General features: G+C 38.9%; 1 long non-coding RNA gene across 1 annotated transcript in view; it reads left to right on the top strand.

Annotated features, from left to right (window-relative positions):
- LOC143025209 (uncharacterized) overlaps positions 1–13,107 on the top strand; it is an 868,162-nt gene extending 855,055 nt beyond the window's left edge. Inside the window, exon 4 of the long non-coding RNA XR_012966369.1 lies at positions 12,973–13,107. This is a non-coding gene — a long non-coding RNA (uncharacterized LOC143025209). The remainder of the gene's footprint in view (positions 1–12,972) is intronic.
- Positions 13,108–14,198: the final 1,091 nt, after the last annotated feature.

Raw genomic sequence — 14,198 nt, 5'->3', positions numbered from 1 at the left:
AGGAGGAGGAGGTGGTCGAGGAAGAAGGAGAAGTAGGAAGGAGGATGAGGGGGAGGTGGAGGAAGGAGGAGGAGGTGGAGGAAGAAGGTGAAGGAGAAGGTGGAGGAAGAAGGAGAAAGAGGATGAGGTGGAGGAGAAGAAGGAGGAGGCGGAGGAAGAAGGAGCAGGAGGAGGAGGTGGAAGACGAGGAAGGAGGAGGAGGAGGCAGAGGACGAAGGAGAAGGAGGAGGCGGAGGAAGAAGAGAAGGAGGCAGAGGAAGAAGAAGGAGGAGGAGGCGGAGGAAGAAGAAGGAGGAGGAAGAGGGAGAAGAAGGAGGAGGAGGCGGAGGACGAAGAAGGAGGAGGAAGAGGGAGAAGGAGGAGGAAGAGGGAGAAGGAGGAGGAGGAGGCGATGGAAGAAGAAGAAGGAGGAGGCGGAGGAAGAAGAAGGATGAGGAGGCGGAGGAAGAAGAAAGACGACGATGAGGAGGAGGGATAAGGAGGCGGAGGAAGAAGGAAGAGGAGGAGGAGGCGGGGGAAGAAGAAGGATGAGGAGGAGGCGGAGGAAGAAGAAGGAGGAGGAGGCGGAGGGAGAAGGAGGAGGAGGCGGAAGAAGAAAGAAGCAGTAAGAATCAGAAAAGAGGTCGTAGATTTTTATAAAAGAGAGAGAAGTTGGGAGTGATCGGCTCTCTTATGAGCGCTAGATAGTTTCCAACCTTACAACAATGCTGCGTGACTCTGGTCCGTAAGGATGTCGAGAACGTCCCGAAAATATTGACGGCATAAAATCTAAGCAGCCAAAACCACATACGAGGAGGAAGAACAGAAGGAACTGGAAGAGGAGGAGGAGGAGCAAGGAAGAGATAGGGTGAAGTAGGAGGAGGAAGAGGATGAGGAGAACTAGTGGGGTGGGGAGGGGAGAGGAGGAGAAGGCGGGGTAGGAGGAGGAGGAGGAGGAGGAGGCAGGAAGGAAGAAGTAATATTAACTTTGGTCATGTTCATTATTGCTTGGGATGTTGAACAGCTTATTTAGCTCGCTCTCTCTCTCTCTCTCTCTCTCTCTCTCTCTCTCTCTCTCTCTCTCTCTCTCTCTCTCTCTCTCTCTCTCTCTCTCTCTCTCTCTCTTCTCTCTCTCTCTCTCTCTCTCTCTCTCTCTCTCTCTCTCTCTCTCTCTCTCTCTCTCTCTCTCTCTCTCTCTCTCTCTCTCTCTCTCTCTCTCTCTCTCTCTCTCTCTCTCTCTCTCTCTCTCTCTCTCTCTCTCTCTCTCTCTCTCTCTCTCTCTCTCTCTCTCTCTCTCTCTCTCTCTCTCTCTCTCTCTCTCTCTCTCTCTCTCTCTCTGTCTCTCTCTCTCTTTGTCTAACAGAAATCGCGGAGAAGGAGAAATGAATCTTATAGGGACACACACACGTAAACGCGCGTGCACACACGCACACACACACAACATACATAAATACACACACACGCACACACACACACACACACACACACACACACACACACACACACACACACACATTTGAATCCCGCCCAGGGCTGAAATAATTTCAGCATCACTGCGCTGCGGGTTGTTCCTCCAACTCTCGTGGGCGAGGAGTTGGATGTGTGTGTGCGTGTAAGGTCAGAGCATTACCCATAGATCGGTCATACTCGTATATGAGCTCTGAGCTCTGTTCCGGGAGGGGAATATCTGTCGATCACGAGTCCAACACGTGATCCAAGACCGTGGTAAATCACACATGCACACACGCACACACACACACACACACACACACACACACACACACACACACACACACACACACACACACACACACACACACACACATACACGCGCACACACAAACACGCACGTGAAAGAGAGAGAGAGAGAGAGAGGGGAGCAGGGAGAGAAGAGAGAGAAGGGAGAAAAGAGAGAGAAGGGAGAGAGTGAGAGAGGAGCTGGGAAAGAAGAGAGAGAAGGGAGAGAGGGGGAAGAAAATGATGGCCCAGTTTCTTCTTCGTCAAAGAATGATTGAAATAAGACTCATTTCTGACAAGAACTTGAGGAGAAAATGTCTCCATCGAGGCCGGAATTGTCCAGCGACGGTCTGGTACTCCATTGTGGAGTACCCTTGCATTGTTCCCGAACTGTCTCTGGGTTCTACAAAGGATTACAAAGGCGGAGCATGCCGACAGGAGACCTTTTGATCCATATCTAGGTCGGATGCAAAAATAAAAATCATATATAATGAAATAATAAATAAAAACTATAATAATGTAAATAACAAATAAAATACATAAATAAATGCATAGGTATAGTTAAAATAATAAACAAACAGGTAAATATTAAATGATAATAAATTGACATATAACTAATAATAAATGAAAATCAGACAGACAAATTATAACAAAACAAAAACAAATAATATAACAAATTATAATCATTACAGCATCTTACTTAGGTATTTATCTAAATGATTCTTAAAGCTTCGAACTGAACTACATTGCACTACCTGTGCAGGAAGTTTATTCCATTCATTAACTACACGGTTGGCAAAGTTGTTTCTACCTACTTCCAAATTGAATCTATTTCCGGACAGTTTGAGACCATTGTTTCATGTCTGATTCTCATTCAATGTGAAAATTTTGTCACTTTTGATGTTGTCAATTCCCTTTAAAATCTTAAAGACCTGTATCAAGTCACCTCTGAGTCTACGCTTTTTTAGGGAAAACAGATTCATGTGCCTTAGTCGATTTTCGTATGATTTATTTTTGATATTTGGAATCAGTTTTGTGGCTCGCCGTTGTACTTTTTCCAATCTGTCAATGTCTTTAATGAGATTCGGTGACCATACGGAAACAGCATATTCCAAATGTGGACGAACTAACGATTTATATAGCTTGTTAATGAGTGATGGACTTTTGAAATCAAAAGATCGCGCAATCAGTCCCAGAATCTTATTTGCTTTCTCAGAGGCTGAAATACACTGCTTGGATGATTTGAGGTCGTTACTGATAATTACGCCGAGATCTTTTTCACTATCCACTTTTGTTAACGAATTTCCAAATAACTTGTAATCGTACTTACTGTTATTTTTACCTACTGTGTGTGCATTACCTTGTGTAAATTTCATTAGCCACTTTTCAGACCATTGCTGTAATTGATCTAAATCTTCTTGAATATCTAATTGGTTTGAGTGATCATTTGCCACTCCGCACAGTTTTGTATCATCAACAAATTTGGAAACAGTAGATTTTAGTCCATGGTCTATATCATTTATATATACTATGAATAGAAGTGGCCCAAGAACGGAACCCTGAGGAACTCCACTTGCAACACTTTTCCATCCAGAAGTTTTTCCATTTAAAACAACTCTCTGTTTTCGACCATTCAACCAATTACTAGTCTAACCTAATAGGCTACCACTTATTCCATGCAAAGCTAATTTAGTAAGTAGTCCTTCGTGTGGGACGGTATCAAAAGCTTTTGCAAAGTCTAGATATATTAAATCTATATTGTTTCTTTTGTCATAATTCGAGATAACTGTGTTGTAGAATTCGAGTAAGTTAGTCAAGCAAAAACGTTTCCGTCTGAAACCATGCTGGTTATCATTTATCAAACGGTTACTTTCTAAATGATGTTCGATAGCATCTCTGATGATAGTTTCCATTATTTTTCCTACGATTGAAGTCAAACTTATAGGCCTATAGTTATTTGGTTTCTTTTTGTCACCTTTTTTGAATATGGGAGAAACGTTAGCTAGCTTCCATTCTCTTGGGACATCTCCGGATATGATGTTCTTGACATGTCTCTCTCTTCATGATACCATTACCAGTGAAAGAAATGAATAGCGATAGCTTGGATAAAAATTTCTAATTACTCTACTCGTGTGTGTATATAAAGATTCCATTTTATGTTTGTATGTGTACTCGTGTGTGTGTGTGTGTGTGTGTGTGTGTGTGTGTGTGTGTGTGTGTGTGTGTGTGTGTGTGTGTGTGTGTGTGTGTATGTGTCGGGATATATATATATCACTTAGACAAAATGTTGTAGCACATTTGTAAATAATAATCACGAAGAACCCACAGTCGGAATAGAAAGGATACTTTAAAAGAGGGCTATAGCTATTAGCCGAAATATAGAAGTTACACTTTCTTCTAAAGTTTCCTTTTATTCCGACTGTGGGTTTTTCGTGATTATATATATATATATATATATATATATATATATATATATAATATGTATGCATGTATGTATATAAAATGTGTGCATGTGTGTGTGTGTGTGTGTGTGTGTGTGTGTGTGTGTGTGTAAGTGAAGGAATATGACATTAATAGTGTAATGGAGCTCAGAAATTAAGGTTCGAATTTGGTTCAGGACCGCATTCGTTATCTGAGCGATTTTCGTGGCACTCCTACATCCCTAAACTACACATCGTTTTTTCACGATCAGAGATTTTTGTCCATTAAAAAAAATCTCCTACATTTAACTTTAACTACTAATTCTTCTCTTTATCCAATTTTTGTTTTAATTTTTCTCATTCCTCAAGCAATGGCTAAGAAACTAGTCCCAATTTCCCTCTTTGCGACCATTTTGTGCCATGGATAACATCGTCAGTGTCTGCTAGACAAAGTGCTCCGGCGACAGCTGCCGCCGAAGATGCAACGACCTCTTCCTCCTTGTGGGGAAACTCCCCCAGTGAAGGAAATGTACATATGTGGACATACGCACAGAAGCGTACCAGATATACATGATCATATGCTAGACACAACATCATGTACTTGTTATTTTTTCTTTTTCTTTTTCACAACCCGAGGTGATTAATTGCGGTTGACAGAAACGAGGTAATCTGTTCGTAATTTGACTTTGGGTGGGAGGCCCCTGTCTATAATTAGCAAAATTATTTTGAAAAGATTATGCCGAGGAAAAAGTCCGGAGCATGACTGACGAGAAGATAATCGCGAGAGATTACGGTACGGGACAGATCACTGTAGTACCACTTCCGCAGCACTCACACGCCCATGAATTCCTCTGAAGCTGAATAAAATCACCTGACGTCAACAACAAAACGTTCGGGGGAGCTTGATAATGGTTCTTTGAGACTTCTTTCAACTATAGCACTAAAAAATAAAATAATAAGAAATTAAAGAAAATGTCTGTGAGTGCAAAACCGAAGACGAGTTGTCACTTGTCGCAAGGACGAAATGTCCGTCATTTCTACTCGCAGGAGATGTCGTTGGACAAATAGTATATAATCGTTCTTTTTGTGCTTCATGAACAATGTCGGCTATTCTATTTATACGAGTGCAAATGACGACTCCACGACTGAGAGGACCATTGACCTCGGGCGATGATATGCAATTGCAGACGGGAAAGTATGACACCAAAGTAGAAATAATGTATTATTGTTTTCTTGTCATATGATTGTCTGCACATGTATGTACGCATATACGTGTTTATGAATACATGAATTTACGCAGTTATGTGCGTATTGTATGTATATATACGTATATACGCATGGCGTAAGAGGAGTAGGAAACACAGTAGTCTTAGTCTTGAGTTTATTCCTGACTAGTTTCGCAGGTATGCGAAACTAGTCAGGAATAAACTCAAGACTAAGATTCCTGTGTTTCCTACTTCACTTACGTCAACCTGTCAGAATGTCTCAACGTATATACGTATTTACGGTTGTACATATATACATAAGTACATAAAGTACGACGTTTAATTCACTCTTATATCACCGTTTTTTATGTTATAATGATGATATTATGAATATGATAACAGTTGTTACTATTGTTGTTACTGTTGTTGCTGTTGTTGTTGTTGAGGCTGAAGAAGAACTGTCATTGTCCTCTTTGACTGTCAGTGAGGAGGAAGAGGATCCGGCGTCAGTTTGGGACAGGAAACAAAAAAAGAGGTCAGAGGCTGACTGTGGAGAGCCAAATAAGCGAAGAAATGCAGTACACAAAAATAGACACACACACACTGTAATCTTACGTCTCCTCCTTCCTCCTCCTCCTCCTCCTCTTCCTCCCCCTCCTCTTCCTCCTCCTCCTCCTCCTCCTCCTTATCTTCCTCTTCCTTATCTTCCTCCTCCTCCCCATTTCCTCCGACTATGTTTCATCCTCCTTTTCCTCATCCTTTCTCTTTTCCTCCTTTTTCTTTCATCCTCTTTTCTTCCTCTTCCTCCTTTCCTCCTCCATTTCCTTTCTTCCTACTTCTTTCCTTCTTCCTTCTTCCTTTTCCTCATGTTCATCACTTTCCTCTTCCTCTAATCCTCTTCTTCCTAACCCTCTTCTTCTTTTTCCTTATCCTGTTCCTGTTCCTCATCGTCCTCAACCTTCTCCTCTTTCTCTTCCTCCTCATCTTCCTCTTCTATTTAGTTTTAATAATATTTTCCCATTCGATACAAGTATACATCACACACACACACACACACACACACACACACACACACACACACACACACACACACACACACACACACACACACACACACACACACACACGTGCTCGCAGTACCCAGTTCGAATCCTGCCCAGGGCCGAAATTATTTCGGTATCGCTGTGCTGCGGGCCGTTACTCTGATTCTCGTGGGCGGGAAGTTGGGTGTGTGTGTGTGTGTGAAAGGTCATAGCATTACCCATAGATCGGTCATACGAGCTCTGAGCTCTCTTCCGGGAGGGAAATAGCTGTCGATCACGAGTCCAACACGTGACCCAAAGACCAAGGTGAATACACACACACACACACACACACACACACACACACACACACACACACACACACACACACACACACACACTACTATCTATAGAATTATGAAGGGAATGGAAATCTTAGATAAGAATGATTTATTGAAATGGGACAATGAAAAAACAAGAGGACACGAAAAGAAACTAAAAAAAGATAATTACAGAAGAGATCTGAAAAAATAGCTTCCCACACAGAGTGATAGATACTTGAAACAAATTAGACAAAGAAACAGTGTGTGCAAACACTATTCAAGAGTTTAAGAAAAAACTTGACCCTGAGAGACACAATGACGGGTCACCACGAGCATAGCTCCCTTCCCGTATAATACTAGATAAATACATACAAATATATAATATATATATATAATATATATATATATATACATATATACATATATATATATATATATATATGTATATATGTATGTATATATATGTATATATATATATATATATATATATCGATAATTTTCATGACAGTCGCATGCAGGGTTCGAACCCACTGCTTTCGGCTACCCGTAAGTGGGTTCGAATCCTGCATGCGACTGTCATAAATATTATCGGATTGATGTCGCTGTTACTAGCGAATTTCTCTCATGTATATATATATGACACGATATATGATATGAGAGGGGAGACTATGCTTTTTTAGCTTTCCACGGGTTGATTAAAATGTAAAGAAAAGGTAAACAGCTGGTTTATAGAAACCTGAAGGTTATACATAATCATGCAATATATTACTGAAATATCTGGAGGAGTGTGTGATCGTCAGCTGTTTCAGTCTTCCTAAAGATTAGACCCCGTTGACACTGTGACGTACATTATTGACTTTGTTCTTTCGAACAATAGAGGATTTGAATCAGATAAGAATATTATGTCACCGTGGTAAAATTAGTGGACTTTCAAAGTATTTTACAAGATATCAAAAGTTATTTATTCATTTATCTATACTTATTCTTCTATTTATATAATTGTTGTTATCTTCATTCTTTATTCCTTCTTTTATTATTACTATTGTTAATGTTATTATTATCAATTTTGTATATTTATCAGTTATTATCATTATTACTATTATTATCATCATCATCATTGTTGTTATCTATTTATTCTTTTATTTATCTGATTTATCTTATTTTATTTTCATCTATTCATTTACCTATTAACTTTTTCTAATTTATTTTTTATTTTTTATTTATTGATTCAACCGAATAAAATCTTTATGCGCCAGATGACGAGTAACAAGAAGTGATATACGACGTGCATTTATTTCCTGTATTCATAACCTCCTCCGACCTACAATTTCTATGCAAGCCGTTTCATGATAGATGACCCATGTACCCCCATACCGTAGTTAAGACATCTTTATGAGTTTAGCATTAATGGAACGTCATTCCCTCGCCCTATCGGGTCCGCGACACCTGTGTGACCTCTTGTGACCTTGTGACCTCGGTGACCTCTTGTGACCTCGGTTGATCAAGGAGGATTATGGTTTTCTTCAAACTGTCTCCAGGTGATTTTATTCATGTGAAGGTGTGTCCTTTCCCGTGGTCAGAAGTTTGAGGCGTTTCCGTGTGTAGCAGAGTTTTATTTATTTTTCAATTACGTTTTTAATAAAAATCATCTGCCGATAGCTTAAGCATAATCTATACACAGCGCCATGGCACTGAAGCGGGTTTTATTGAGTTTAGAATTTTAGTGAACAAATTCGACATTTGAGTATTGATTATATCATTTTTTATATTTTCTAGCATTCGCCCAATTCAGACTTTTAGAGAATGAGAATATCTTCTGTGAATGAAATGTCCGTCAGCCCGGTGACCGTGACCGGATTCTTTGGGGCCGCGGGTACTTGCCATTGGACCCTGTGACGTGTCTGTTTTTTATTTCTTCTTTAACCCCTGTTCACACGAGCGGTTTCCACCGCCGCGGTTTGAAACCGCCGCTGTTCAGTGACAGTATAAGCCAATGGAGGCGTTCACATACAACCACGCAGTTTTTTCCTTCACTATGTGGTACCGCCGCTTTTTCCGCGCGGTTCAAACGCTAGTGTGAATAGGGCCTTATTAACCACTGAGGCCCGTGTTCGAGCCCACAAGCGGCTGCTGCTGATTGTTATTTGACCTATTCGCGCACATAAGACAAAGGTTGCGGATTCGATTAAGCGATGTTAGCTTCTACCCACTCGTTTTAGTTATACTTTATAGTTGCATTTTGTTTTGTTTTTGTCTATTTATTCATATGTATACTTTATTCATTAATCTATTTATATATCTATGTATTTCTTTATTAATCTGTCTATTCATTTATATTTATCTATTTATTTATTTGTTTATTTATTCATTTATTTGTATATTTTTTACCACTTTGTTTTTTGAATGATAAATAAAGTTTGTTCTGACCAAGAATCTCTTCAACATTTTGACTTACTTTCCTTTCTTCTAAGAGCAGGTCATTCCATGCAGGAGAGAGGGGACCTTAGGACAGGAGGTTTATACTTGTATAGTATTTTCTTTTTCTACCTTTCTATGGGATTTGATAGCGTCAGTTAACCATGTACTTTCATTTTCAGATCTTTCAAGTCAGTTCAGTGATAAATAGTTTTTTGATTTGGAGAAGAAGGGCGCGTGCGGCTTTGTGCTGTCATGAAATTCTCTCCACTTAAAAGAAAAAAAAATAATGTTCTAAGATAAGGTTTTTGTAGTCTTAGAACTTGAGAAATCAAGCCTCTTTTATCTTCTTATTTATTGTTCAAAGGTAAGGTTTCTGTACTCTTCCATTTTTTGAGAAACCAAGCCTCTTTATTTATCTTTCTATTTATTTATATACTTATTTATTTATTTACTGACTATAGTGATAGTTGGTCTTTTTCCATCCTCCTATTGTTTGCATTTATTTGTATTTTGACAGGACGAATGGTTTGATCAGTCTACCGTTTACTACCCATTCCCACATTTATGTCCGTGCTTTATCTTATTCTCTTTGTGATGGTCACGTTTATCTCAAAATTCCATCGACACGTCTCCATCTGCAGATACAACCCCAATAGGTCGGCACCTAGTCTCCGGAGCGACCGAAGAATCTATCAAATTCGAGTATTTTTTTCATCTTTTCTATATAATGTTAGCTGGCAACCGACGACTGTTCTTTGCTGGCCGATCAGGTTAGGGCGTCGCTACTTGTGGCGAAGGTCGAGGTGATGATGGTTCGAACTCTGCCACCGGCGAGTTGAACCAAGGGCATGGTTAATTAAATTTCATGCTACAAAGTCCTCTGTAAGGGGCACCGTCCTAGCCTCCTGACAAAGGGAAGTTTCGCGACGTTAAATCAAATCACCATATGGAGAGAGATTGTCCTACACTGATATTACACAGGTGTCCAACGTTTCTTCATGAAGAGGTCTACGGGAAGACCCGAGTATTGGGGGTGTCCAGTCAGAATCTCGAGACAGCAGTTGTACTTGTTCATTTCAACAATGTCAGACAGGCTCCACCCATTTTTCCGGTCTTGGACTGTGATTGGCTGCCACATCTTGAAATGGAAAGCAAGATCTTGTAGATTAATAGAAATTGACTTTGGCTGATAGGAAGAGATTAAATTGTCACTTTCTTGTGGGATGGCCATGTTCTGTAGACTAACTTGACATAAGATGACTAATAATGAAAAAGTCTTTTATTTATGGAAATAATGATAATGACCATGTAAAACATTAACAATTAACTAAAAACAAGAGGAAATAAGGAAATCTGAAGAAAAATATTCGTTGAAATTAGTTTATACCAATTGCTTATCGTTATTAAGAAAGGAAATATTCTCCAAGTTGGAGTATAGTATGAATTCGTCTTCGATAGATGAGATGAAAACGCTGAAAAGAGAGAGAGAGAGAGATTTTTTTTATTATTCCATTACAGTAATTTATTATCTAGAACGAGTTCCTTTGAAATAAAGCACAAAGAAATGAATTGTATAATAAATTAATAAATAAATGACTAATTAGGAAAATGAATCAAATTATAGATAAAGAACATTGCGATCTCCTTTTCTGACTTAAGATATTCGAAAAAATTCGAAGAAAAAAAAATCGTAAAAAAACGAAGAAGCAGCAGAAGAAAAATTTCAAGCCCCCTTTTGCTTGACTTGAAACCCCCCTGACGTTTAACCAGAACAAAATATTTGCATTACGCCACACCACTGGAAAAAAAACGATAATTTAGTGGTCACTTTTGTACCGATGAGAGTGATCTATTGCATTATTTGTTTGTTTCCTCTCTGACAAGTCCATTATTTTCCAAGGGAGGCTCTTCCACCGCTCCAGAAAAAGTCGTAATTTGCGAAAAAGAATGGCAGATAAATCTACGTTTATTGTGAGTGGTTCATATTTTCCTTGGCGATTTCACTGTAATGGCCGCTAATAGTCTATTTATGGACTTTGTTACTTTTCGCTGAATGGTCTCATGTTCCGAAGCGGTGTTTGTGTGCGTGTGTGTGTGTGTGTGTGTGTGTGTGTGTGTGTGTGTGTGTGTGTGTGTGTGTGTGTGTGTGTGTGTGTGTGTTGTGTGTGTATGTGGGTGGGTGTGGGTGTGTAGGTGTGTGTGTGTGTGTATGTATATGTGTGTATGTGTGTGTGTTGTGTGTATGTGTGTGTGTGCGTGCGTGCGTGCGTGTGTGATCAGGGGGAGGTAAAGCAGATAATAATATGTTCAACCTTTTCAACCTATTGAGCCAGTCAATTTATGTTTATTCATATATTTATTACATTTATTTATTGATCATATATCTATCGTATTATTTTTCCTACAAGCGCTGAATGATTGAGACAAAAATTATGAAAACTATGTAACTTAACTTCAACTCAATTGTTCATTTGATTCTATTTCATTCTACTTTATTTTAATTTATCATTTTATTTTGTTAAGATCAGTTTTATGCATTCGTTTTATTTGTCTGATTATGTTTATATATTTTATTTATGTATTCTATTTATTTGTTTTTGTATATATATATTTAATTTATTTTTTAATTAACTAATTAATTAGGTCGCACCGTTGGACGAAAGTCTCTCTGGATTCTGTCCAAGACTCACAAATAATTTTTCTTGTGTCACCCACTTGCAAACTTCTCCTTTATCACCTCTACTTTCTGCCCGGCCTTCTGTTTTACTGCGCTTACCATCTCAAAGAATCCAGTCAGTCAGACATTTGCCTCTCTTCCTCTCTCTCTCTCTCTCTCTCTCTCTCTCTCTCTCTCTCTCTCTCTCTCTCTCTCTCTCTCTCTCTCTCTCTCTCTCTCTCTCTCTCTCTCTCTCTCTCTTACCTTTTTCTATTCTTAATCACTGATCTATATGTTGTTCTCTGCGTAATCCTTAGCTTTGTCTAAATAATTTTTTTCTGAATTTCTAAGTTTTATGTGAATATATGAGGTTTGCACTTCAGACATGGGGAAATTGCCACGTTCTCTTGTTTATCGTATATTTTCATTCAGTTGTGTTAGATATCTCGACTTGATATTATCTTTATCGACAGTATTTTACACAAATTGTAACACATCTCGGCTATGGCTAACAATAAGAACCTAATGTGGTTATCCTGAGTGATGGACGTCAAAGAGAATCGTCTCCCTGCCTGCCGTCCTAAGACCTGACGACCCTTCCATCTTCATCTGGGGGTGCAGCCTCGAGGGACTGGCATTCGGTCTCCGGATCAGTTCCAGCTTGGCGTTAACTCCACCTTTTCACATAAAGTTAGCTGGAAATAATACAATGTTTCTCATCCAGAGAAAAACGTGGGGGTCTTGAAGGACCGTTGCCAACCACAGTGGGACTGCGGGTATCTAGTGCAACGTTTCTCAACCTTTTTACCCTTGAGTAACATTTAAAGTAAATTTCATGTCTCAAGGAACCCCTGCCAAAAAAAAAAAAAAAAAAAAAAAAAAAAAATTATACCATATCTTTCTCATTTTATTTTCATCGTGATAATAGGTTAGATAGGATGATCTCTATATTACATTATTACAATAACCAAGAATATGTCGTGCGTGTTTAAGTATATTACGTATATGAAATTAAATAAAAAATCAAAAGTGCATTAGCTTATCTCACTTGTTCTCGCGGAACCTTAGGGACCTTTTGCGGAACTTTGGGGTTCCGGGGAACCCTGGTTGAGAAACGCTGATCTAGTGAATGAACTCAAGACAAAAATTCATTTTACACCTCAGCTTTCTTAGGAACTTCTTAATCGATTAAACGGCGTTTTATTTTTTCAGATCTTGCGCTGCCCCTGAAATGTGGACAGTGAATTCTGTAAATCTTCATTGGGTATGTTCCTTTTTATTCTTAAAACCTTTCTCACCAAATTGAATTTTGTGTACTTGCAAAACATGTAAATCCTTGAAGTTGTATGATCCTGTATTATTGTCCTTATTTTTCAAATCTTTTTGTATATCTGTATAATTGAATTACAATACCACTGAGTATGAAATATCAAGTATGTTCATTTATACTGTGATTATATGCCGAACTAGACTGATTTTTAATCAAGTCGGAGGCATTTTTGCAAAATATTTTTTGTGTTCATGAAACGAAGCAGCCTTGCTGTGGATGTGCTGTGTCTTGCTACATTGCTTCTGACCCAGGGCGGTGGGCGAGATGCAGGGATGACCCGTCACCCAGGAGTAGCCAAGAAAAGAGGGAGGTAGGGAGGGAGGGGTGGTGAATGGGAATGGAGTATGTAGGGATGAAATGGGTAGGAGTGGATTTATGCCTTTAACTTTGGCTACATACCTTGTAAGGGGGAAAAAGCTGTTGGTATATGTATATATATATTATATATATATATATATATATATATATATATATATATATATAGTACATATATTTTACAAAATTTGATATTTAAGATGATTTTTAATATTTTGCAAAAAAGCTAAAGTTTCCCGTGATCATAGCCTTATTTTATTTATTTATTTATTATTATTAAATTTTTTTACTGCTTTCATCATTTTCATCATTAAGTACAAATTGGGGTTTACAACTTCTCCAAAAGCCCATTGTGAGTTGAAAATGAAATTCTGATCACTAATGCTGATGGTCTTGCTACATTGCTTCTGACCTAGGGTAGTGGGCGGGATAGAGGGATGACCCGTCATCCACGAGGAGCTAAGATGGAAAGGGGGGATAGGGTGGCGGATGGGAGTAGGTACGTGTGTTTAACTTGGCTACCTCCCTTATAAAAAGGAAAAAGCTTTTGGTATATAGATAGAATGCCAAAAGTATATGTAGATCAGCGTTTGGTGGGAGGGTAGTCGATGGAGCATAAATAGAATGCAGTGCCTTTCAAGAGGATGAGTGGAAGAGCACTGGATACGAATGCTATGAGGAGAGGGTGCAGTGAAATGTTTTGAGATGGATATTTATGACACTTGTATAGTGAAGAATGTGGAAATAAGGTAATGACAGGTAGAGTACATGTTCATCTAAGAATTATGAAAAA

Source organism: Oratosquilla oratoria, chromosome 5 (assembly GCF_046742065.1).
Source record: "Oratosquilla oratoria isolate Oo_2021 chromosome 5, ASM4674206v1, whole genome shotgun sequence".
NCBI lineage: Eukaryota > Metazoa > Arthropoda > Malacostraca > Stomatopoda > Squillidae > Oratosquilla > Oratosquilla oratoria.
The sequence above is the reverse complement of the archived record's forward strand: the minus strand, read 5'-3'. Positions and strand labels throughout refer to the sequence as shown.